At 40.9% G+C, this 26,616-nt stretch overlaps 1 protein-coding gene across 2 annotated transcripts in view; it reads right to left on the reverse strand.

Moving 5' to 3' along the window:
• LOC111973375 (dual specificity protein phosphatase 10-like) overlaps window positions 1-3,320 on the reverse strand; it is a 68,512-nt gene extending 65,192 nt beyond the window's left edge. For both annotated transcript variants that reach the window (XR_002878567.2, XM_024000720.2), the window contains exon 1: window positions 3,046-3,320. The gene's annotated coding sequence lies outside the window, so the exon portion shown is untranslated. The remainder of the gene's footprint in view (window positions 1-3,045) is intronic.
• Window positions 3,321-26,616: the final 23,296 nt, after the last annotated feature.

Here is a 26,616-nt window from a genome sequence, read left to right on the forward strand (position 1 = left end):
CAACGGGTGTAGCCCATTCACTAACATTCACTGGATCCAATACTCCACTCTCCACTAGTCTGTTTAGCTCAATTTCAACTTTTGGTTTTATGGCGTATGGGACAGGTCTAGCTTTGAAGCATTTTGGCTTGCTGTCTGGTTTCACGGTCAGTTTAACTGTTATGTCCTTCATACTGCTAAGTTCTCCTTTGAACACATCCGCGTGTTTCCTCAATATCCCTGGTAGGTTTGTGTCCTTTTTTGCAACCATGTGAATTTCCTGCCAGTTTAGTTTGATCTTTTACAGCCATGTGCATCCTAGCAATGCTGGATGGTTGCCTTTCACAATGTAGAGTGGTAGCTTTACCTTCTGTTTGTTGAGCTCCACTGTAACAATTACGCTTCCTCTCACTGGAACAATCTCACCGGTGTATGTTTTCAGCGTCAGGTGATGTGTGAGGTGATGTAGTTTCTCCTTGTATACAGCCTCAGACAGCAAAGATATGGCTGCTCCAGTGTCCACTTGCATCCGTACTGCGTTTCCATCCAGTAGCAGTGTCACCCAGTATCTGTATCCATTGTCTGAAATGGACAAAACATGCAAAGATTCTTCCCCTTCAGATAGGGTATCACTTTGTTCATCCTCTGTGTGCTCCATTTTATGCACTTTCTTTTTGTACTCCCTGAAGTCGCTTTTCCTTTGTTCAGTACTTTTGTTTGATTGTCTCTTTTTGTTTTTACATGCACGTTCGATGTGGCCCTTTTTTCCACAACTTCTGCAGTCTAAGTCTTTGCACCAACACTCCTCTGCTTGGTGACCTGGTTTCCCACAGCGATAGCATGGCTTGCCACCTCGTGCCTTGTTTTTTAACTTTGTAGACACCTTTGGCACTTGGGTCGATGCACTTAACTGTTGTGCGTCTTTATTTGCCATTTCCATTGACGTACTCACTTCTATTGCTCTCTGCAATGTTAAGTTACTCTCAGTCAAAAGGCGTTTCTGAATTGCCTCGCTATGCATGCCACACACTAACCTATCACGTATAGTGTCACTCATTTGATCGCCCAAATTCACAGTGTTCAGATAACTGTTTCAATACAGCCACAAACTGTGAGATTGATTCCCCTCCTCTTGATTTCTCTTATGAAACCTGATTCTCTCTGCGACTATCAGTCGTTTGGGAGAATAATGTCCTTTTAAGGTAGCCACAATTTCATCATATGATTGATCACCAGGTTTTTCAGGCGTTACCAGGCTGCGCAGTAGATTGAATGTTTTTCCTCCCATAACAGTCAAAAATGTTGGCACAACGACTTCTGTTTTAATTCCATTTGCCAACACAAAGTACTCAAAAGTTCTGTGTAAGAGCTCCATTGTTCCACAGATTCATCAAATGTTCCTATATTTCCAACCAACGCAGACATTTTCGGTTTATTTTTCTTTCTCACACTTTTCAGACGGTCCCTTACTCCCAGACCCTTTTTTAATTTTAACTCACCCTGACTTCACTTTCCTCCGCAGCTAACTCTTCCTATCCCTCGAGGGTCTCGTTGAATTTAACTCAGACTTTCTGCCCGAAGATAATGAGCACTAACGTGAGAACGTTTCTTCCTCGTCGCCAGTTTTGTTGTATAGCATACTGTATTACTTATACAACTAATATAAGGACAGGACATGAGACGGGAGTAGAAATTAACGTGGACATTGTTTAATGCGTTTCACAGAAAGAACATTCCAAGTTTTTCAACGTAGGTTGGCAAGAGGGGGTTACAGGTGCCCTAAAGGGACAAAACTAGAATATCAATACACAACAGATTGGGTCCATTCGGCTTGGGGTCTGATTGTCCTCGGGTCCGTTCGGGCCCAGTTAAACCAGAGAAGACGTCTGCTATAGGCTACTATGACGTGGGTAGAATCAATAATAACCACAGCGTCTATCGAATAGCATGGAGGTTTGTTGATGACCAATGCCACTGACTCTGGGGACAGTGAATGAGAAACTAAACATCTACACACTCACCAAATATCTGCTAAGTAAAACGTCTGCAAGACAACTACCACAGTGATGGGAATATGCAGGTAAAACAGAGAGCCTACTGACCATTTAGTGAGGGTGGATATAAACCATAGACTATATGATATATGTGGAGTGTCCAATGAATATGTAGCCTATGAGCAAATAATATAATCCTCACAAATATGTGCAGGTCACACGGGGATTGAAATTCACAGAGCAAATGTCTGGACTAAGCAGCTAGGCTACTGTCAATTTCACATTGCAGTGCAATAAGGCTATGCATTTCAGGTGACAAAAAGACTGGAATACTGCCTCAACCTGTAGTAGAGCTACGCCGCAGTTTGGTCTCCCTCCAAATCACATCTGGGACAGTCATGGGGTGCGCGAGAGGCTGCTTAAATTTCATCAAACGTTGTAATAATAACGATGTAATAAGCCATGTCCTCACATCAAAAGACGCCCATGGTCGCGTCGTCTGGGCCGTGCATTTAGTGTCCAGCTGTTTCAACTGGCTGGTAATGTAGACAAATAAATCACAGGGTGTACATTCATTGAAGAGACCGGCATGAGGACGTGCTGAGAATAAAAGTATGGAGGGCTTCGGCGGTACAGACACGGTTTGATTAGATTAAACATGTCAATTCCAATTCAAAGACGCCGCGGTTGGACAGCAAATATTTATCTCATATAGTTAAAACATTGTATCATTTGTAGTGATAGTCTAGTCTGGATAATTTTGGCAACATTGTAGCCAGTAACAGATATTTGTTAAAAGTGATATTGAAAAACCAGCAGTTTATCATCTGTCAGCGGTTAACATGAAGGAAATTAGTTCGATCTAAAGGATATAGGATATCGAATAGCCTATAGTTTCATGTGAAATTCCCAAATTCCCAATCGTTCATATTTAACGTTAGCACTGTTATGACTTGAAATTGCTGAGTATGGTCTGTTCATGTTGATAACGTCAGCGTAATTTCTATACAACTTGTAAGCTATATACACTGTGAAAGGTCGCCCAATAAAGGAATTATAAAAGTTTACTTACATTTTTGTAAGATAATATTTTGGGTGCTCCGGTTGAATGTTGACGAATTTTATTTGTGCTCAATGTTGATTCCATTCAGCCTTTCCCAGTGCCGTGGATCCGCAACATTTTTACTTTTAGCCTTGGTCCCCAGTAATAATATACAAGGGGTTCAGCCAACCTAGAGAAGTGGCACTTTAGGATTGGCACGGGTATGAGCCAATAAACGACTTCATTAATATTAAATTAGTCGTTTTGTACAGTGAGAGCGCAGCGAGAACCAACCCAGTAGTGGGTGTTCCGCTGCGGGTCTTAAAAATCGGGTAGGTAGGGGTAAATCTCAATGGTTCATCCTCGTGTACTCTCTGTTGTCTCCTCGCCTCCTTCTCAAAACACATTGGATGAGAAAGTCAGAGGGGAGGGACATTTGGCTTTCTCATCCAATGGATTTTGAGAAGGCAACGAGAGCAGAGACAGGACGGAGTGAGTAATTGGGTTGCTCCTTAAATATTCAAATGAACATTTCTCAGAGTCCCATGTATTAGAGTAGGGTGATGTCACTGGCAACCAATCAAAAGTGCGCTACGAGGAAGAGTGAAGCAAGTCTCAGATTCTCAGATTAGAAATTCGTTCATCCTGTTTCGTCTTTAATGCGTTCTTCTCCGCCTATTTATGCAGAAAATACAGTCATTACCACTAGTAGTTGCATGCAATTTAATAGTTTAATAATGATTGTTTTTTTAGGGGGAAACTGGTTTATAGTGATTCATATTATGCAGCTAGGCTATGATATTACAATGGTAATGCATKATCTACAATAGCCTATTATATAAGGTTATGGCCACAGGTGCCTTCAATTAGCCTGTCTGTGATTCATGTTCATTGGAAATGATCTTGACAATTTGCTCATTTAGGGGTGTATCATGGATAATTATAGTCATGTGATGTCCTGCTCCAGAATAGCCATGCCTAGGTTCTCCCTAGTAGATACTGTATAACAAGGCTCATGTCTCTGCATATAAGACCCTGAACCAATACCCTACTCAATATATTTCGATGTAGGGCTATGGCTTAGGAATGTATATTATATGGACATTTAAAGGTTCATATCCACCCTAATGTAGATATGAAAGGGCTCATGTCTCTGCTTATAAGACCCTGAACCAATACCCTACTCAAGATGCTGTGATGTGTGGCTTGCACATCTAGGTTATATGGACATATACTTGTTCATTATAGCCTGTATACGTTCTTCTTGGATATGCACTGAGTGTACAAAACATTATGAACATTAGGCTCTTTCCATGACCTAGATTGACCAGGTGAAAACTAAGATCCCTTATTGATTTCACTTGTTAAATCCACTTCAATCAGTGTAGATTAAGAGGAGGAGACAGGTGAATTTATTTTTATGCCTTGAGACGATTGGGGCACTAGTTGTGTTCAAATACTCATACTAACCGCACTAACCATACTGTTTGTGACGTGAATTGAGTATATAGTATGCTCATTGGTCATAGTATAGATATAGTTAGTATTCCAAAAGTTCCATATTGCAATTCTTCAGAAAATGGGCGTGGCTTCATAACTTTTCAGATTTGAAGAAAATGGTGGAATATATGCAGCCGAAGTGCGACGAAAGCGGATACAGATTCATTGCTTTAACTAATGATGACATATGTTAAGAAAATGTTGGGAAAATGTAATAAGGTAATGCCTTTTCAAATAAGTTACGTTACATGTTCTGTTGGCTGACAATTTGTTAGCTACGCTATCCTTACGAACCACATAGCATTATAGCAGTATGTATGTACCGGTATGTTAGCTAGTTACCTAACGTTAGTTGGCTACCAATACATCTAACTTGCCAGGCAGTATATTAACTGCCTGCTATCTATCAAACTACCCAATGTTTATTGACTTGATTATCAAATCAAATCAAAGTTTATTTAACCAACAGTGCAATTTTTTTAAAGGTATTTGGTGAACAATAGGTAAGTAAAGAAATGAAAAAAGACAGTGAAAAATAACAGTAGCGAGGCTATATACAGTAGCGAGGCTATATACAGGCACTGGTTGGTCGTGCTAATTGAGGTAGTATGTACATGAATGTATAGTTAAAGTGACTATGCATATATGATAAACAGAGAGTAGCAGCAGCGTAAAAGAGGGGTTGGGTAGGGGCACACAATGCAAATAGTCCGGGTAGCCATTTGATAACCTGTTCAGGGGTCTTATGGCATGGGGGTAAAAACTGTTGAGAAGCCATTTTGTCCTAGACTTGGCACTCCGGTACTGCTTACAATGCGGTAGTAGAGAGAACAGTCTATAATTGGGGTGGCTGGAGTCTTTGACGATTTATAGGGCCTTCCTCTGACACCGCCTGGTGTAGAGGTCCTGGATGGCAGGCAGCTTAGCCCCAGTGATGTACTGGGCCGTACGCACTACCCTCTGTAGTGCCTTGCGGTCGGAGGCCGAGCAGTTGCCGTACCAGGCAGTGATGCAACCAGTCAGGATACTCTCGATGTTGCAGCTGTAGAACCTTTTGAGGATCTGAGGACCCATGCCAAATCTTTTTAGTTTCCTGAGGGTGGAATAGGCTTTGTCGTGCCCTCTTTACGACTGTCTTGGTGTGTTTGGACCATTCTAGTTTGTTGGTGATGTGGACACCAAGGAACTTGAAGCTCCCAACCTCCTCTACTACAGCCCCGTCGATGAGAATGGGGGTGTGCTCGGTCCTCCTTTTCCTGTAGTCCACAATCATCTCCTTAGTCTTGGTTACGTTGAGGGATAGGTTGTTATTCTGACACCACCCGGCCAGGTCTCTGACCTCCTCCCTATAGGCTGTCTCGTCGTTGTCGGCGATCAGTCCAGGATCCAGTTGCAGAGGGAGGTGTTTAGTCCCGGGATCCTAAGCTTAGTGATGAGCTTTGAAGGTACTATGGTGTTGAACGCTGAGCTGTAGTCAATGAATAGCATTCTCACGTAGGTGTTCCTTTTGTCCTGGTGGGAAAGGGCAGTGTGGAGTGCAATAGAGATTGCATCATCTGTGGATCTGTTGGGGCGGTATGGAGTGTGTCTAGGGTTTCTGGGATAATGGTGTTGTTAGCCATTACCAGCCTTTCAAAGCACTTCATGGCTACAGTTGTGAGTGCTACGGGTCGGTAATCATTTAGACAGGTTACCTTAGTGTTCTTGGGCACAGGGACAATGGTGGTCTGCTTGAAACATGTTGGTATTACAGACTCAGTCAGTGACTGGTTGAAAATGTCAGTGAAGACTCTTGCCAGTTGGTCAGCGCATGCTCAGTGTACACGTCCTGGTAATCCATCTAGCCCTGCGGCCTTGTGAATGTTGACCTGTTTAAACGTCTTACTCACGTCGGCTATGGAGAGCGTGATCACACAGTTGTCCGGAACAGCTGATTCTCTCATGCATGCCTCAGTGTTGCTTGCCTCGAAGCGAGCATAGAAGTGATTTAGCTCATCTGGTAGGCTCGTGTCACTGGGCAGCTCACAGCTGTGCTTCCCTTTGTAGTCTGTAATAGTTTGCAAGCCCTGCCACATAAGATGAGCGTCGGAGCCGGTGTAGTACAATTCAATCTTAGCCCTGTATTGAGCTTTTGCCTGTTTGATGGTTCATCAGAGGGCATAGCAGGATTTCTTATAAGCTTCCGGGTTAGAGTGCCGCACCTTGAAAGCAGCAGCTCTACCCTTTAGCTCAGTGTGAATGTTGCCTGTAATCCATGGCTTCTGGTTGGGGTATGTATGTACAGTCGCTGTGGGGACGACGTCCTCGATGCACTTATTGATAAAGCCAGTGACTGATGTGGTGTACTCCTCAATGCCATCGAAGAATTCTTGTTCCAGTCTGTGATAGCAAAACAGTCCTGCAGTTTAGCATCTGCTTCATCTGACCACTTTTTTAATGACCGAGTCAGGTGCTTCCTGCTTTAATTTTTGCTTGTAAGCAGGAATCAGGAGGATGGAATTGTGGTCTGATTTACCAAATGGAGGGCGAGGGAGAGCTTTGTACGCGTCTCTGTGTGTGAAGTACAGGTGATCTAGAATTTTTTTCCAACTCTGTTACACATGTAACATGTTGATAGAAAATAGGTAGAACTGATTTAAGTTTCCCTGCATTAAAGTCTCCGGCCACTAGGTGCATCAGCTCTGGGTGAGTGGTTTCTTTGGCTTATTTCCTCATACAGCTGGCTGAGTGCGGTCTTAATGCCAGCATCCGTCTGTGTGGTAAATAAACAGCCACGGAAAGTATAGCTGAAAACTCTCTAGGCAAATAGTGTGGTCTGCATTTTATCACAAGATACTCTACTTCAGGTGAGCAAAATCTAGAGAGTTCCTTAGATTTCGTGCACCAGCTGTTTACAAATATGCACAGACCCCCCCCCCCCCCCTAGTCTTACCGGAGTGTGCTGTGCTATCTTGCCGGTGAAGCGTATATCCCGCTAGCTGAATATCCATGTCATCATTCAGCCACGATTCCGTGAAACATAAGATATTACAGTTTTTGATGTCCTGTTGGTAGGATATTTGTGATCGTACCTCGTCTAATTTATTGTCCAATGATTGCAATGATTGATGGTAACGGCAGCTTTCCCACTTGTCTTCTGCGGATCCTTACGAGGCACCCCGCTCTGTGTCCTCTGTACCTGTGTCACTTCCTCTTGCAAATAACTGGGATGTTGGCCTTGTCGGGTGTTCGGAGAATGTCCTTTGCATTCTGCTTGTTGAAGAAAACATCTTAATCCGATCCGAGGTGAGTGATCACTGTCCTGGTATCCAGAAGCTATTTTTTGCCGTAAGATACGGTTGCAGAAACATTATGTACAAAATAAGTTACAAAAAAAACACATAATAGCACAATTGGTTGGGCGCCCGTAAAACTGCTGCCATTTCTTCCTGCGCCACGATTCAATGGCTATCTACTTCGATTTCAGACCACTCTCGCACAGAATAACTGATGATTTTACGAATGCTCAACACCCATTGAATATGGCCCGGTGTCAGTAAATGTTGGCAAAAAAAAAGCGTAACTAAATTGTTCCCAGCAGCACAGGTACAGTCACCAATGCTCTGGATAACATGAAAACAGCCTATCCAGCTCTGCTAGGGCGAGTAAAATGGTCAGAGTGAGGTGTTCTCTCATTTGTGTCTGGAAGTAGCTAGCAAGCTAGCCAACGTTAGCCAGTTAGCTTGGGTGCTTGACTGCCGTTGTGAGGGCAGAATGCTCGGATCAACCCTACTCCTTGGCCAGAGTGTCCAGTGTGTGCTCTGAATTTACAAATGGACAATCTGACAACGCTGTGAATTTAGAGGGCACACTCCAGATTGAATTTACGAATGCTTAGCTAGTCATTTGTTAAACTAACAATCTAGCAACAGCATCAACTTCCGGTAGACATGCGGGGCTCTGGTATGCTCAACTGAAACGATAGCGTTCGTTTCCAGTATACTAAAATGAACTAATAGTACATAGTATGAAGTATATACTCATTAATTATGTAGTATACAGTATGTTAGTATGGGTATTCGAACACAGCTATGGATTGTGTATATGTGCCATTCATAGGGTGAATGGGCAAGACAAAATATATACACTCAACCGTTTCCCGTGTGTATCAAGAATGGTCCCCCACCCAAAGGACATCCAGCCAACTTGACACAATTGTGGGAAGCATTGGAGTCAACATAGGCCAGCATCCATGTGGAACGCTTTCAACACCTTGTAGAGACCATGCCCGATGAATTCAGGCTGTTCTGAGGGCGCTATATTGTAATTATTTCGCCACTATGGCCTATTTATTGCCTTACCTCCCTTATCCTACCTCATTTGCACACACTGTATATAGACTTTTTCTATTGTATTATTGACTGTATGTTTGTTTATTCCATGTGTAACTCTGTGTTGTTGTTTGTGTCACACTGCTTTGCTTTATCTTGGCCAGGCCGCAGTTGTAAATGAGAACTTGTTCTCAACTAGCCTACCTGGTTAAATAAAGGTGAAAAAAAAAAAAAAAAAAATTAAAAGAGGGGGTTTGGGAGGGGGGCAACTCAATACTAGGAAGTTCTTAATATTTTGTACACTCAGTGTATGTCCTTTCAATAATCAATGAACACCTATTGTAAAAGTATGGTCCACCAGAACAACACGTCCACCATGGTTTGATACAAGTCTATTACTGTAGAATAACTAATTAAATTGTTTTTTTTAACACTGCCACTTAGTGTCATTCAAATGCACTTTTATTATGTTTTATTTTGACTTGAGGAACTTATTCAAGAACGATCTAATGTAATCTATTACAAAAATAAAGCAAACTGGATGGAATATGGAGAGAAAAGCACAAAATTCTTCCTGAATCTCCAATACAGGAACGCTAACAAAAATAATTTGCCGAAACTCGTTACTGAAGACGAAGTCATCTATGATTCTCCGAATTATATTTTAAAAGAGGAAGCCAATTATTTTAGGCAGATATTCTCTTTTCCGTCTCATCCTCTCCCACTGAATGAAGATTACGGTAAGGAATTCTTTCCAAATAATATAAAAAATTGAAAATTAACAAATATACAGAAAGATCAGTGCGAAGGCCAAATTAGAGGAAGAACTTTGAGGCTATTAAATCCTTTCAGTCTGAAAAAAACCCAGGGCTTGATGGCATACCGGTAGAGGTATATCAAGTATTTTTTGATATACTAAAAGCTCCATTGTTAAATTGTTTTAACTACTCCTATAGAAATGATAGTCTGCCAGGTACTCAGCAGGAAGGTCTGATTTCTCTATTATTAAAACAAGACCCAGATGGCAAATATAAAGACCCAGTCTATCTAAAAAACTGGAGGCCCCTTACACTTCAATGTTGTGATGCAACTCAGAATTAAAAGGGTTTTACCAGGTATTGTTCATCCTGATCAGACAGGTTTTTTACCTAGACGATACATTGGAGATAATATACGACAACTACTAGAAATAATAGAACATCATGAAACATATAAGAAGCCAGGAATGGTATTTATAGCAGATTTTGAAAAGGCATTTGATAAAGTAAGACTGGATTTTATTTATAAATGCCTGGATTTTTTCTATTTCGGTAATTCTCTTATAAAATGGATAAAAAGAATGTATAGCAACCCCAGGTGTAAAATAGTAAATAACGGCTACTTCTCAGAGAGTTTTGAATTGCCAAGAGGAGTTAAACTAGTGTGTCCGCTGTCACCATATCTATTCGTTATGGCCATGGAAATGCTAGCTATTAAAATCAGATCCAATAACAACATTAGAGGATTAGAAATCCAAGGCTTGAAAACAAAAGGTATCCATGTATGCCGATGACTCAAGTTTTATGTTAAGGCCGCAAGCTAGATCCCTGCAATGTCTCATAAAAGATCTAGATAACTTTTCTGTACTCTCTGGACTAAAACCTAATTATGATAAGTGTACAATATTACGTATTGGATCCTTAAAAAATACAACATTACCCTGCAGCTTACCTATAAAATGGGCTGATGGTGAAGTAGACATACTCGGTATTCATATCACAAAATATATAAATAAGCTCTCCACAATGAATTTCAATAGAAGACTTGTAAAAATAGACAAGATCCTGCAACCATGGAGAGGTAAATAGCTGTCTATTTATGGAAAAATTGCCCTGATTAACTCCTTAGTCATATCTCAGTTTACTCACTTACTTATGGCGCTGCCTACTCCTGATGATTTGTTTTTCAAATCATATGAGCAAAAAATATTTCGCTTTATCTGGGACGCTAAACCAMACAAAATAAAACGTGCCTATCTATATAATGAATATGAACTGGGTGGGTTGAGATTATTAAATATAAAAGCACTAAACCTCTCTCTAAAAGCTTCACTCATTCAAAAGTTGTCTTTGAACCCTAAATGGTTCTCAAGTAGATTAATAAGAAAAGTTCATCCATTGTTTAAAAATTGAATTTTTGCCTTTTTTCAAAGAATCTGTCTTTTTCAAACAAGCATTTCAGAGCTGGCTACAATTTTAATTTCATCCCCCTGAAAAGATAGAACAAATATTGCAAAAAATATTATGGCTGAACTCAAAATGCAGGTTGATAAAATACCTGTAGTTATGGGAAAGATGTTTGAAAAGGGTATTTTGTTCTTAAATTATATTGTTATGTCCTTCATGGAGTTATCAGAATTGTATGGGAAGGTCTGCTCAATCCAAGAGTACAGCCAATTGATTACAGCATTGCCCCAAAAATGGAGGAGGCGGGTGGCAGCGGGAGGAGGTAGGGAACTGGTCTGTCTGCCCAATATAAAGGATCAAAACTGGCAGAGGAATAAAAATAGCATAAATAGGAAAGAATACCAGTTTCTRTTGAGGACCAGGATGTTGACAACTGCCATACAGATTGCAAAATAGTTGGGAAGTGTAACGCGCTTCCTCCTTCTCCTCATCAGAAGAGGAGTAGCATGGATTTGACCAACGTGCAGCAGGTTTTGAATACATCATGAAACTTTATTTACAAGACAAAACTAAACACACGAAGAATACTTGAATATTTTACAAAACAACAAAACGAAGAAGACAGACCTGAACGAGAGTACTTACATAAAACACGAAGAACGCACGGACAGGGAAAACAGACTACACAAAAACCGAACAAACGCTACAGTCCCGTGTGGTACACRGACAAGGACACAGGAGACAATCACCCACAAACAAACAGTGAGAACAACCTACCTTAATATGACTCTCAATTAGAGGAAAACGCAAAACACCTGCCTCTAATTAAGAGCCATACCAGGCAACCCAAAACCAACATAGAAACAGCAAACATAGACTGCCCACCCAAAACTCACGCCCTGACCATCACACACATACAAAACAACAGAAAACAGGTCAGGAACGTGACAGGAAGAGATTTTTGATGTACCGATTCCATGGTATGGTATGAGTCGATATATTAAACAATGCAAAATTCAAGACTTCGTGCTTTTCAGCTAAAATTATTATATCTAATTCTTGCCACCAACAAAATGTTGAATATTTGGGGCATAAAACCATCGAAGCTCTGCAGATTTTGTTGTGAGGATACAGAATCAATAGACCATTTATTTTGGTATTGCCCTCAGGTAGCCTGTTTCTGGTCTCAGGTTCAGGAATGGCTGAAAATGCATAACATTGATCTAAAATTTACCCTAGAAATAGTACTGTTAGGAGATCTGGAGAGACCGGGTCAGTCAATTACTAATATACTAATACTCTTAGTAAAAGTATTTATCTTCAACACGCAATCTGTAGATTCTATTCGATTAGATAGATTGAAATTGTACGTTAAACATCATAGCATAGTTGAAAGATATGTGTTGCGTAGAAACACAAATTGGGTGGCCAGCAGAGATAGATGGGATGGGCTGAGGGAAGCTGTCAGTTGGTATGTGGAATTGGAGACAAGTGGGAGTGGAGTTGCTGTGTGAGAGAAAGAATGATGGTCAAAAGATAAAAGTCAAAATACAACTTTTTAAAGTTAGTTTTGCTTAACTACACAAAGTTGGTTGCCCATCCCATCCAGTCAATTCTGACAAGGGATAGCAGGTCAATGACGCAAAGACTTTGAAAACCTGTCCAAGAAAATAGGGTTATAGTGCTGCTTGTTTACACACACAAACAAAAGTTACCCCTGAAGCCTGTAAAAAATGTGAGGTAATATTGTTGTTGGGGTAATTAAGTGGCCCGTTGAGCACATGCTCCCATATGACAGGACACATGTCGTGGGGAGAGGGTCTCACCGAGACTCTCTATTTATACCCGTTGGCAGCCTTGAACAATGCAGGACATTTATTATTGCTTCTATTCTTAGCAGCTGCACAGAGGGGGTATTTATAAATGTGTGGCTGGAGCTGATCAAAGCCCCATCCAAATTGAATTATCTGAGACCTGGCCATGAATAATCGTTCAACCCGCAAGACCCTAGTATAATCGTATCAATGTCCACAATTAAGTGTATGGTATCATAGTTTGATAGAGAGTGTGATTGGTGTTGTTGCTGTTTTGTTATGTTATGTTACGTTTTGTTATGTTGATCCCATAAACTATTTCACCTGACATTATGCTAAAAATGTAAAGGCAGTAACCTACTCCTGGTGTTATTGTTTTTGCTGAATGTGCTAAAAATGGATGCAGGTGTAGATACAGGAAATACAACACGTTCAGATTTACATAAGATTCAAATGAATACTAATAGTCAATGTTGAAAAAGCATCGGCAGTTGGTGATGGTGGTGTGATCACAACCGGGTTGTGTTGTTATGAATATGTGTCACTGTTAAAGGGGAATTTCACCCAGGGGCAATCTGGGATTGTTTTCATCATGTCTGAGGCATTTCTAGGACAGTGAGATGTGTTTCATAATAATTGCCCAGGAGTAAGGCAGGTCTGGGTTTTGCACGCTGAGTGATACACCGTATCACGGCCTCTGGTGTATTTATGGGGGGGGCTGAAAATAAATGTAGTCCTGCTTTTTGGAATTTTGCAAAGGCTCTATATGATGCTGATCGCACTATAAGTTTTGTGCATGTAGATATGGTTGTCCTTATTCGATAGAGCCTTTGGACATCTTTCAGCGATGTTCCTATCAGCATTGCTAATCATTGCTAATTATACAAGCGGACACAATTTTTCCCGTATCTGAATGACTACAACTCGTATGGGCGGTGCTTCGTACTCTGGCCCCGTTCTGTCCCAAAGGCAGACTTTTTTGAAAGGTAGGCGGACACAATCCATTTGGCAAAACGGAAATAACTGACCAGAGCACAATGGCTTCAAGTGATTCCTCTKATCAACACGAATTCGAAGATGGAGCTTTTTTTTTAGCTACATGGTGACATACATGTTTCAACCGGAATATAGCGAGTAGGATTCGAAACAAGGAGTTGGATTTTGCTATAGGCTCAGCAACAGCCAGTTCCAGCACCAAGAGGGCAGATGACAAATACGGTGGCTAGTAAGTTATTTTTCCTGCAAGCAATCTAGATATCTTTAGTTTATCTACTGAAACCCATAGTGTATTACTGACTAACATACTTTTGTGGTACAGTGGGGGGACATCATGTTTTTTCCCAGTTTGCTAACTTAGGTAGCTAGCTAGCTAAGTTAGCTAAACAATACAGGTAGTCATATCCATGACATAAAATAGGAGTGGTTTTACCATGAGAGATCTATTGTATCTCGATTCGAAAACCTCTTCTCTTTTTAGTCGTAGATATGGCTACTTAACAGCAGGCGATAACGTTACAACCAGCTATCTAAAGCTAGGTTTATCAGCAAATGTTAGCACATGACTGGAGTTGGCTAGCTAGTTAGCCTGGCACCTGCTAACTTATTACTATGCACCAGGCCTCCCTTATGTAACTTTTTAGCAAACATGTTTTCACGAATCCCACCGAAGGCGGTTCCTCTTCCTGTTCGGGCGGCACTCGACGGTCGCCGTCACCGGTCTACTAGCTGCCACCGATCCCCTTTTCCCTTTTCAGTTGGTTTGGTCTTATTGGTTTCACCTGTTTCTAGGTTGGTTTTGATTTGGGCTATTTAAGCTGGTAATGCCCGCCGGCTGTTGTGCAGGCTTGTTCTCTGCTCCCTGCGCCTGATTCCTCAACCCATTTCATCACACATGTAACATCAGCAACTGTACATAGTTTTACTAGCTAGCTATGTAACATAATTGACAATGACCATGGATGCATTTCAAAATCACAAAATTATAGGCATGACGCAAGATAGGATTCCAAACCGATATGAATAACAATTATAGGCTATCCAGCAAGCTTGCTACTTAAGTTTACTAGCTAACAGTGAGGAGAAAAAATAATACAACAATTTAAATGTTGTACATCTCTAAAAATGATAAGCTGGTTTTACTATAAAAAATATTTGCCTAAGCATGCCCGTTAGACATGGCTGTAGATAGATACTGTCTGCCTACCTACTTACCTAGGTACATTTGTACTGTCTGGTCACTGTGCAAAGGTTGAAGGCTATGCCACATTTATTTCTATTAGGCTAGATATTGTTCTAAATGTAATCTCTGTGCCTATGCACATGTATGCATGTTCAACTAGTCTACCCTAATAGTGTTATGATGGCACAGTTCAACTGTTGTTTAAGCTGTGCAATGGAGTATCATTTATTATCTTTTTTTGTCTTACAGGCAATACTGTGTGGTGCCTGGGCTTCTTTCTAGAGTGGATTCTCAGAGAGAGAAATAATTCCTTTGCCTGCGCATGTCACTGTAGAACGGACTCCTGTGAACCTTATCCAATCTCTATGGATTGGACATTATGCTGGATTTCAAGCAGAAGATGACTCAAGAGGAGCTGAATGGCAGTTTGATCATGACAACACACCTCCCACAGCTATACATTTGTTCTCTGAACTTACTGTATGTTTCTTTGGAATGGCAATTTTATCATGACCACCTCTCCCATCATCTGCTGATCATCAGTTCTCTTAGCTACAAATTGATACACCAGACAATGTGATTTAACCAAATATGTTTGGTAACCATTACTGGGAGTTACAGGATAGGTACTGTTTGGTGTAGCACAGCATTTTTGATGCTGTCTTCGTCCTCGATTTGTGGAAACAGGAGTCTCAGAAAAATGTTATGTCCAGTTGCAGGGTTTCAGTTTGAATTTAGAAAATGCTCATTTATTATAACAAATACTTAGCTATATAGACAATTCTAGTGTTTTCCAGACAAGGGTGGAATAGATGGCTACCAGATTGAGTTACTCTTATTTGTTAACATTAGCTAGCTTACGTTAGCTAACATTAGTCCAAGATAGGACAAACAGACAAACAAACATGCTTACTCTGCTGAAGGTAGCTACCAGTCTAGCAGTGACTACCATGGCATTGGCGAAATTGATTGACAGTGTGTATCCAAAAGAGAGCTAGCAATATGATTTTGCTGATGGCTTTCAGAGTTCAATACAAGACTGTAATGTTAGCTAACGCAGCTAATTTAACTAGTCCAGCTAACGTTACGCTACCTCGATTGAGAATCTTTCATTTTGTAGTGAAGGGAGAAAACGATGGAATCGCATCACTTCTCAGCTATCGTCTAAATGGATTCCCCATCCGTTCAGCCTGAAAATCACTCTGATAATCTTTGGTCACCGTAAGCATCATTCTTCATATCCGCAAACCACTGGCAGCATCTGGATAAATCTCTGGTAGGTAGAAAGGTGAAAGATAACACTTTTTAGTGCTTGGTTGTAATTAGGACAGCCAGACAGAACACCACGCGGGCATGATGACAAACGGTAGTTAAAAAAAAAATGTATAAAAAAAAATGTGCCTGGAGAAGTTCTGAGATTTCTGTGTTGTTAACAACGTCATGAACCAAGTTTGTGGGCACGCCCCATCTACCTATCAGGGTGCTATCTGCATTCACTATGAATGCTGCCCTCATAAAAAAAACATTGCTGTTTTGAAACTGAAGTAAAAGTGCAGTAACTGCAGTTATACTGTACTCTAACTGCATTTGCACTGCAAAAACACTGCAGTAAATTTTTTTTTGTCAATTTGGATGCAGTATTTGCAGCATACTGCTGTTATACTGCACTCTAATTGCAGTTATACTGCACTCTGACTGCAATCTTTTTTTGTAAGGGTGGACTGTGGTTCACTATGAGCAGACGAATACACAGGAATTCAAAACTTCCAGATTCTACCGGTAAAATGAAAATGCGCTCTTTCTAGCTTGTGGTTTGGATAATGTTGATGTTTATGACAAAAATGTAATGTTGTCAATATAATAATGACCATATGCTGTGACAGAGCCAGTGTGAAATTCCCCTTTCATGTTCATGAAAAGCACTTACAGTAATTGTCCCAGGTTGAATAAACATAACAATTAATCACCAACCATGAATCAATATTCATCTTAGTCACATTTTCCAATAGTAACCAAAATAATATCACCAGACCAATTCTTGATGATGTTCTCCTATTGTTTTCTGTGGTAGGATAACAGTATGTAGTGTGCACCAATCAGGACAGCAAAGGCTATGCAGCCTACTTGTCAGGAGCTAGTGAAAGCCACAACTGTTTCCTCTAGTAAAAAATAAAGTGATTTTGTTATATTCAAAAGCCTCTTCCAAAATACACAACACGGTTGTACTCTGGGATTTCTGAAAAATACACAACAAATGACTCCGCATAGCAGATTCATCAGCTTTCCCCAGTGAGACCCATGCTAACACTGACAGCGTGGCTGATGTGCTTTTTGCAAACTGAGCCGGTTTGTCTGGTTACAAAACGTGAAATAAAAGTACAGGTCAACGTTGGTTGGAGGATTATGTCACACTGATGTTAGTGAGGTATTTTGAAAGGCTAGTTTGTCCTATAGAATGGTTTAGCTTCATGCGCATAGATTCTATGTTTGTCAAACCTAGAAATAGCTTAGAGAAACTGCATGAATGCTATGCAACCGACACTCTAAAATAGTTCTATATAGTGCCAAATAAGGTTTATTTGGCGTGTAACCATAGCGGATCCCTTTTTGTTGTTATATGGAACCTTTTTTGAAGGTTCTATAAAGAACCATGCTCATAAGGTTCTAAATGGAACCTGTATGGTGTTATAAAGAACCCTATCCTAAGGTTCTATAAATAACCATTAAAAAGGTTATATACACCACCAAAAAAGGGTTCTGCTATGGATACAACCCTTTTTAGGACTACAAATATAGGATCTTAATTTGAGCCAGTTTGCTACAGCAGGAAAATAATCCTGCAGCAACAGAAAATGTAAATCATTATGTGGATTATAATTAATATGCATGTTTTGGAGGAGTTAATGCATTTTTCATTAGGGAAAATGAAGTCTGACATTTTAAAATGGAAATTGCAACCATTAGAAGCCATATAAATAACCTTGCTCAATCTCAAAGGTTTTTTGAATAACCATACAGGTTTTTTTTATGCTGGTTTAATGGCCATACTATAGTTTACAATTTCAATAGGTTTTATTATTGTGTTTATTAACAAGTTGAATCAGGTGTGCTAGCTCTGGGACAGCTAGGGGCCCCTGAGGAGAGAATTGATGTAACAAAAAAGCAAGTTCAGTGAGTGTATTTAGTAAATAAATGAACATAGACCAAAACAAGAAACACTGGTAGTGTACAGACATGAACAGAAACAATAACGCCTGGGGAAGGAACCAAAGGGAGTGACAGATATTGGGAAGGTAATCAGGAAGGTGATGAAGTCTGTCTGAGTCTGATAAGGCACTGGCGCGGTAACGATGGTGACAGGTGTGCGTAATGAGCAGCCTGGTGACCTAGAGCGCCGGAGAGGGAGTATACGTGACAATTTAGAACTACTGACTTAGTCAACCGTTCTCAATTGACAGAAGGCCATATGTGAGTCTTTCACAAAACACCATCACTGGCCGTAGTCATACAGTATATAACATGAAATAGCATAACACAACAGATTAGATAAACTGAAATGACACTCACTCATGGTTGCACAAAAAGAGCTGTGCACAAACCACACCCCAAAATATTCTGGGAAAAAAACATTTTTTGAACTTCAAAGAACCATTTAAAGGCTCAAAGGGTAATTTGGGTCAGTATGGTTCCACATAGAACCACCACCCTTCCCAAAGAACCCTTGAGGAACCCTCATGTTTTGTGTGTAGCGTTTTGCATCTTGTCACTTTTCATGATGAACCACAGTCCTGTGATTTATTAACCAGACATTGAAAGATCGCAAAATTATTTATTGCCAGTGCATTTTATTGTAGAATTTCATTCAGTATGCAGCCTCTGTTCTGTTTGTAAAAAAAACATGTCAAAKTAGTCACATTACCTAATGTAATGTTGAAAAATTACATTTAAACCAGGATTGCATAAATCAGACACATTCATGGTATTTCATTTTCAGTTTGGAAGCCTACTCTTCAGATGTGTTGTTTGAAACAAAAGAGAGTAGCATTCCCATCTATTTTTATGACCATACTTTTATGTACACACATGTAAATTAATTGTGGGAAAGTCCTTGATATGTTAACATGCATTTTTTTTCTTCATTTAGTTGTTCAACTAGTTTATCTGGAAAATTTCACCCCACTTTTCAGTCCAAAGTTTGACTTGCACTGTAAACTGTTGTAGAACAAAATGTACCTTGGTTACCATAAATAATAATACTTACATTACAGGAATTTTTTATTTACAATGGAGATATCTAAATGGAGGCTTGTTGTTTTTTTACAGTCGTGCTATGGCATACAGTATACAGTATCTTTGGGAAGGGAACTTGCAAATTCATGTTCATTAGCTTTTAGGACTACTCACGTTATTGTATTTATATTTAAGTGAACATCTATTTACCAATCTTCATGTGTCCACAACATAAATTATTCATGATTTGACACAGCAGCACTAGAGAAATGCCCATGTGCCATATGAGGTCATAAGGTCCCCATTGGGAAAAGAATGTTCCTGTATCTTGTATCTTCAATTTCTCAGGCCCAAATCATCTTTGGCTGCAGAGTTCAGTCTGTTTTACTTTAATGGGAGCTTTCTTAATGTCAAGGCTTGGAACACATGATAAAATGAACTCACAGGTTTCCTTCATTGACCGATGACACACATGATACCGGATCATGTCAAAACTTTGATGCTAAACAGGGCGACGTGGGGTTGTACGTGTTTCTCGCTCTGTATTTGGAAAATCTGACAGCTAGTTCACAGTGTGGTATTTGCTGGTTCTGAAGCACAGGAAGAAGCTCAACCACTTCCTGTGTTCACTTAAAGACCAGCCCAAGCGCTGTCACAACTTAACCTCTTGTAGCCTAGGAAATAGGTTGTCCTAGTTAACCCGAGAAACAGGTTTTCTTACATTGCTTTTTTAAAAGTAACCTGCCCTCAACCTATATTTGTGTACTGTATATCCGCTTTATGTTCGCCTAGAAAAGTATATGTGACTCACCACCTGGATTCGGTCTTATGTAGCAAAAAAAATTTTTTTTTACATTGGTAAAAGGTGGAGACTCAGAGCTACAAATGGTATATCATATACTGCATTTTTGAGGAACAATGGGAAAGTAATTCTGCTTTGAAAGTTGATATACTTGTAAACTCACTTTTGAGAAAAGGGCCTTTGAATGTTTTGGTACCTACTGGAGAGCTCTCCTTTGTTTACACCTATTCGGCATTGTTCACACACTCTTAAGCCAGCACCACCCATATCTTTAAGGATTCACATGTGAGGTCATATGCTAAAGAGTGAGTAGTGTAGTAAAGATTAAGACTAAAAGTGGTAGGTGGGTGGGGCTGGTTTAAGAGGGTGTGAACAATGCTGAATGGGTGTAGACAAAGGAGAGATTTTTTTCAAATTTTGCTACTTAAGACCGAATCCAGGTGGTGAGTCACATATACTTGTCTAGCAACAAACATAAAGAGGATATACAGTACATGAATATAGGTTGAGGGCAGGGGTGGCAGGTAGCCTAGTGGTTAGAGTGCTGGGCCAGTAACTGAAAGGTTGCTCTTGATAAATGTTTGAATTGTAACGAGTACTTTTGGGTGTCAGGGAAAATGTATGGAGTAAAAAGTACATTATTTTCTTTCAGAATGTAGTGAAGTAAAAGTTGCCAAAAATATAAATAGTAAAGTAATGTACAGTTAACTCCAAAAAATACTTAAGTATAACTCTAAAGTATTTTTACTGAAGTACTTTACACCACTGCCCAAATGTCTTCACACCAGTACATTAGCATACTTTATATACTGTTACACATGCACTTATCACAGTATCACAATATTCCATACATAAGTTAAGGCCATGCAACCTGAACTTGAAACTTGAGTGAGGTGCACATGTACAGTACATAAACAGATGCATGCGGCATATATTTATGTATTGGACACTTGATACGGTCACATGATATTGTTGTGGTATGTCACAAAATCATGTTACAACCACACATATCAATATTCATTTTATATATAAAAAATTTGCTAATTCTTGCTAAGTAGATGGGTCTCTACAGAAGGTGTAAGCGGTACAGCCAAATGGTTACTTGCATAGTAGCAATATCAGAAATAGATAGTGTCAATTTAAATAAAATAATATAGAGTATGTACATGAACAATATCAATAACGATAGTGATAGATGAGGTAGTTGTATGCATACAATCAGGGGTAAAGTGGCTGGTGTTACGTGAGATGTATTTAAAGCCGAAATCAGTTAAGAAATGTTTTATACATGTTCCCCCCCCCCCCCCCATCTGCCCATGAAACACCAACTTATAACATTTCCTCTGCGAGGTTGAGGATTTTAAAGATTTTAAAGATTCTGCAGCTTTTGGGTTTTTGGAGAAAATGTCACAGATGGGCATACTGCAGGCTCGACAGCTTGAAAAGCAACATGTCTAGTGATGGGAGAGAGAGAGACAGTGCCAAGGATTCAACAGTCTGTTGACCTATGGCCCCATAACTCTCTGCACATTCATCCGATTAAACTCAATTTACATAGCACAGCACTATTGGAAAGAGAGTGGTTGGGAGGAGGGGTGTCGGCTAAAAAAGGAACTAACCTGCTGAAACTTGATGAAGGTAATTATCCATTTTACCGTAGGTTCAAATCCATTTCAAAATCTACGTATATGAGAAATTGAATGATTACAGACAATCAAACAAGGTCCTCATTATATTTCAACGTCAGATATTTTATAGCCTTAATTAATAGGTTTAATTATTTTATAAAAACATCCTTAATTCACACGGACTCTCTCTTCCCCTAATTTGACTGTAGAAAGATCTGATCCTACCTAACTGTTTTGACATGGCTTTTTCATTAGCACTTTGGCTGTGGCCTTCATTGTATGAAACTAGGATGTACAGAATTTTGTAAGGCCTTACATCAAGGCTCAATCAATCATGAGCCATAACTGCCAAGCTGTATCAGATCACCACCAATGATAACAGAAAAGGTGGTATTGGCAGCTCCCAGAATTGTGGCTGAGCCTTTTCAACAACTGTAATGAATAATTTGGTATTGTTGAAGGATAAAATGTCTCCCCAGAGCTGTCACGCTATCTCTGAGCAGAGGCCAACATCTGCGACAGTCTTAAGAGAAAAGGCATGATTTACATTTAGCCAAGCAGCTCCATCACCGTATTCATAACAACCCTATTTTCAATGAGTTGGCGTGGTCTGCTCAGTATTATTCATTCAAGCTGGCATGTCCTTTAGCCCGAAGTGGGGGTGAATCATCCTCACAGTCACTTAGCAACTGCTAAATATTGTTTGGTTAATAATAATAACATTCAAAAAACACTTTCACTCTCCCTCTCTCGCACACACAAACACTTTCACATGCTTGCATGAAGCCCATGATGTAACGGCCTGAAAATGCACTCTTGATATAGGGACTGATACTGTATATAACATGACATCTGGGTGTGCAATATTGTTTTAGCTCATGCCCCATTGAAATACAAGATAACAATCTTAAGAATAGCAAATACTTTCATTCGGCCTACATTGGAAACATCATGTTAATGGTAACCTGATCCTAGAATGGAAGCATGTCTTACACATGAGTGCATTAACAGTACTTATAAATCCGGGTGGTTCAAGCCCTGAATGCTGATGGTATATCAGATCGTATACCACGGGTATGACAAAAAATATATTTTTACTGCTCTAATTACATTGCTAACCAGTTTATAATAGCAGTAAGGCACCTCTGGGATTTGTGGTTTATGGCCAACATACCACGGCTAAGGCTTGTATCCGCGTTGCGTCGTACCTAAGAACAGACCTTAGCTGTGGTATATTGGCCATATATCACACCTACTCGGGCCTTATTGCTTAATTATATTACATGTGGTACTTCAATACTTAATACTCATCCCTACCAATACAAAAGCAACATTTAACATAAATTAGATGTTAGTATTTACTTTTAGTTCAAACCAGTACGACAAACACCACAACCGACATACAGACCAAACAAATTGTAATCCCCATTCCCCCCCCTCAAACCTCTGTGATGGAGTCTGAAACAAACACATGGGGATATTGGCTCTTCAGCAGCATTGTAACTCTGCACAGTATAAATAACAATGACTCTCTCCTTGCGCTGCCGTCGCTATTGCTAATCACGTAAAAACAGCAACTGTTTCTAGGACAGGGGGTCACCTACTGCAGGCCTGAGATGAAGCCAGGGGCCTTCTTACTCCATCTCTCCAGGGGACCAGCGGGGCTTAGCCCCTTTTAGCATTAGCCTAGCAGCTGTTAGCTTACCTCCTCTACAGCAAAACAGGATCGTGTTCAGAAGGCACCAAATGGAAGAAAATCTCTGGCATTGTGTTGTGTGACAATGGACATTTAATTGTCCCCAGCACAAGGTGCACCTGTGTCATGATCATGCTGTTTAATCAGCTTATTCTGTTGAATAACATACAACTGGTGGGTTATACACTGTGTCGGCAGGATAGAACAGCAGCCTCTAGTAAGACAAGGGGTGGCGGTCTATGTATATTTGTAAACAACAGCTTGTATCTAAGGAAGTCTCAAGGTTTTGGTCGCCTGAGGTAGAGTATCTCATGATAAGCTGTAGACCACACTATCTACCTAGAGAGTTTTCATCTGTATTTTTTGTAGCTGTCTACATACCACCACAGACCGATGATGGCACTAAGACTGCACACAATGAACTGTAAGRCATAAGCAAACAGGAAAACATTCATCCAGAGGCGGCACTCCTAGTGGGAGGAAACTGTAATGCAGGGAATCTTAAATCCGTTTTACCTCATTTCTATCAGTGTGCAACCAGAGGGGTAAAAAAAACTCTAGACCACCTTTACACACAGAGACGTGTACAAAGCTCTTCCTCGATTTGGCAAATCTGACCATAATTTTAACCTCCTGATTCCTGCTTACAAGCAAAAATTAAAGCAGGAAGCACCAGTGACTCAGTCAATTTAAAAAAAGTTGTCAGATGAAGCAGATGCTAAGCTACAGGACTGTTTTGCTAGCACAGACTGGAATATGTTCCGGGATTCTTCCGATGGCATTGAGGAGTACACCACATCAGTCACTGGCTTCATCAATAAGTGAATCGATGATGTCATCCCCACAGTGACTGTACGTACATACCCCAACCAGAAGCCATGGATTACAGGAAACATCCGCACTGAGCTAAAGGTTAGAGCTGCCACTTTCAAGGAGCGGGACAATAACCCGGAACCATTAAACAGGCAAAGTGTCAATACAGGACTAAGATCGAATCGTACTACACCAGCTCTGATGCTCGTCGGATGTGGCAGGGCTTGCAAACTATTACAGACTGCAAAGGGAAGCACAGCCGAGAGCTGCCCAGTGACACGAGCCTACCAGACAAGCTAAATTACTTCTATGTTCGCTTCGAGGCAAGCAACACTGAAACATGCATGAGAGCATCAGCTGTTCCGGATGACTGTGTGATCACGCTCTCCGCAGCCGATGTGACATTCACAAGGCCACAGGGCCAGACGGAGTACCAGGACGTGTACTCCGAGCATGCGCTGACCAACTGGCAAGTGTCTTCACTGACATTTTCAACCTCTCCCTGTCTGAGTCTGTAATACCAACATGTTTCAAGCAGTACCCCAAAACACTAAGGTAACCTGCCTAAATGACTACTGACCCGTAGCACTCATGGCTGTAGCCATGAAGTGCTTTGAAAGGCTGGTCATGGCTCACATCAACACCATTATCCTAGAAACCCCAGACCCACTCCAATTTGCATACCGCCCCAACAGATCCACAGATGATGCAATCTCTATTGCACTCCACACTGCCCTTTCACACCTGGACAAAAGAAACACCTATGTTCATTGTTCACTGTTCATTGACTACAGCTCAGCGTTCAATACCATAGTGCCCTCAAAGCTCATCATTAAGCTAAGGACCATGGGACTAAACACTTCCCTCTGCAACTGGATCCTGGACTTCCTGACGGGCCGCTCCCAGCTGGTAAGGGTAGGTAACAACACATCCGCCACACTGATCCTCAACGCGGGGGACCCCTCAGGGGTGCGTGCTGGGTCCCCAACTGTACTCCCTGTTCACTCACGACTGCACGGCCAGGCACGACTCCAACACCATCATTAAGTTTGCCGATGACACAACAGTGGTAGGCCTAATCACAGACAACGATGAGACAGCCTATAGAGAGGAGGTCAGAGACCTGACCGTGTGGTGCAAGGACAACAACCTCTCCCTCAACGTGATCAAGCCAAAGGAGATGATTGMGGACTACAGGAGAAGGAGGTCCGAGCAGGCCCCCATTCTCATCGACTGGGCTGTAGTTGAGCAGGTTGAGAGCTTCAAGTTCCTTGGCATCCACATCACCAACAAACTAACATGGTCCAAGCACACCAACAGTTGTGAAGAGAGCACGACAAAACCTATTTCCCCTCAGGAGATTGAAAAGATTTGACATGGGTCCTCAAATCCTCAAAATGTTCTACAGCTGCACCATCATGGGCATCCTGAAGGGTTGCATCACTGCTTGGCATGGCAACTGCTCAGCCTCCGACCGCAAGGCACTACAAAGGGTAGTGCGTACGGCCCAGTACGGCCCAGTACATCACTGGGGCCAAGCTTCCTGCCATCCAGGACCTCTATACCAGGCAGTGTCAGAGGAAGGCCCTAAAAATTGTCAAAGACTCCAGCCACCCTAGTCATAGACTGTACTCTCTGCTATTGCACACAGGAGGCTGATTCTAAACAACATGACGTCATTCTAAACAACATGATGTCATTCCAMTCTCTTTCTATTCTCCCTCTTTTATTTATCTTTAAAAAAAAAAAAATTACAAACCCTTTTGTTGGTGAGAATTTTCCTGTACTGCAGGAAATGCAAACTTGTAGTGTATTCAAGGTTTAAAAAATAAATCWAAAGTTTGTAATTTCCACTGTCAGACTTGATTTGCCCTAACAAAAATGTTATATGCCCCTGCAAACATGTCCATTAATTATAATCCACATAATAATTCACAATTATTTTCCTGCTGTAGCAAACTGGCTCAAATTAAGATTCMGCATCTGTGTGTTATAAAACTGATGGGACAGGGTTTTTCAAAGAGAGCAAGAGAGAAGGGGATGGAAAAAGAGAAAGAAGGAAAGAGAGAATGAAATGGGTGGGAGAAACAGAGAGAGACCAGGGAGAGAGGGGGTCGGAGAGAGAGAGAGGGAGAGATTGAGTGACTGTAGAGGAAAGAGAAAAAAAGAGTCACAGGTCGGCTGGTGGTGGTGGTAGAGAGTGATTCCTGTCATATCCTGGTGGCGTTTTGATAGCCAGGGGGTGACAGTTGTGGTGGTGGTGGTAGAGAGTGATTCCTGTCATATCCTGATGGCGTTTTGATAGCCAGGGGGTGAACAGTTGTGGTGGTGGTGAGAGAGTGATTCCTGTCATATCCTGATGGCGTTTTGATAGCCAGGGGGTGACAGTTGTGGTGGTGGTGGTAGAGAGTGATTCCTGTCATATCCTGATGGCGTTTTGATAGCCAGGGGGTGACAGTTGTGG

The sequence above is a fragment of the Salvelinus sp. IW2-2015 genome, linkage group LG14 (assembly GCF_002910315.2).
Source record: "Salvelinus sp. IW2-2015 linkage group LG14, ASM291031v2, whole genome shotgun sequence".
NCBI lineage: Eukaryota > Metazoa > Chordata > Actinopteri > Salmoniformes > Salmonidae > Salvelinus > Salvelinus sp. IW2-2015.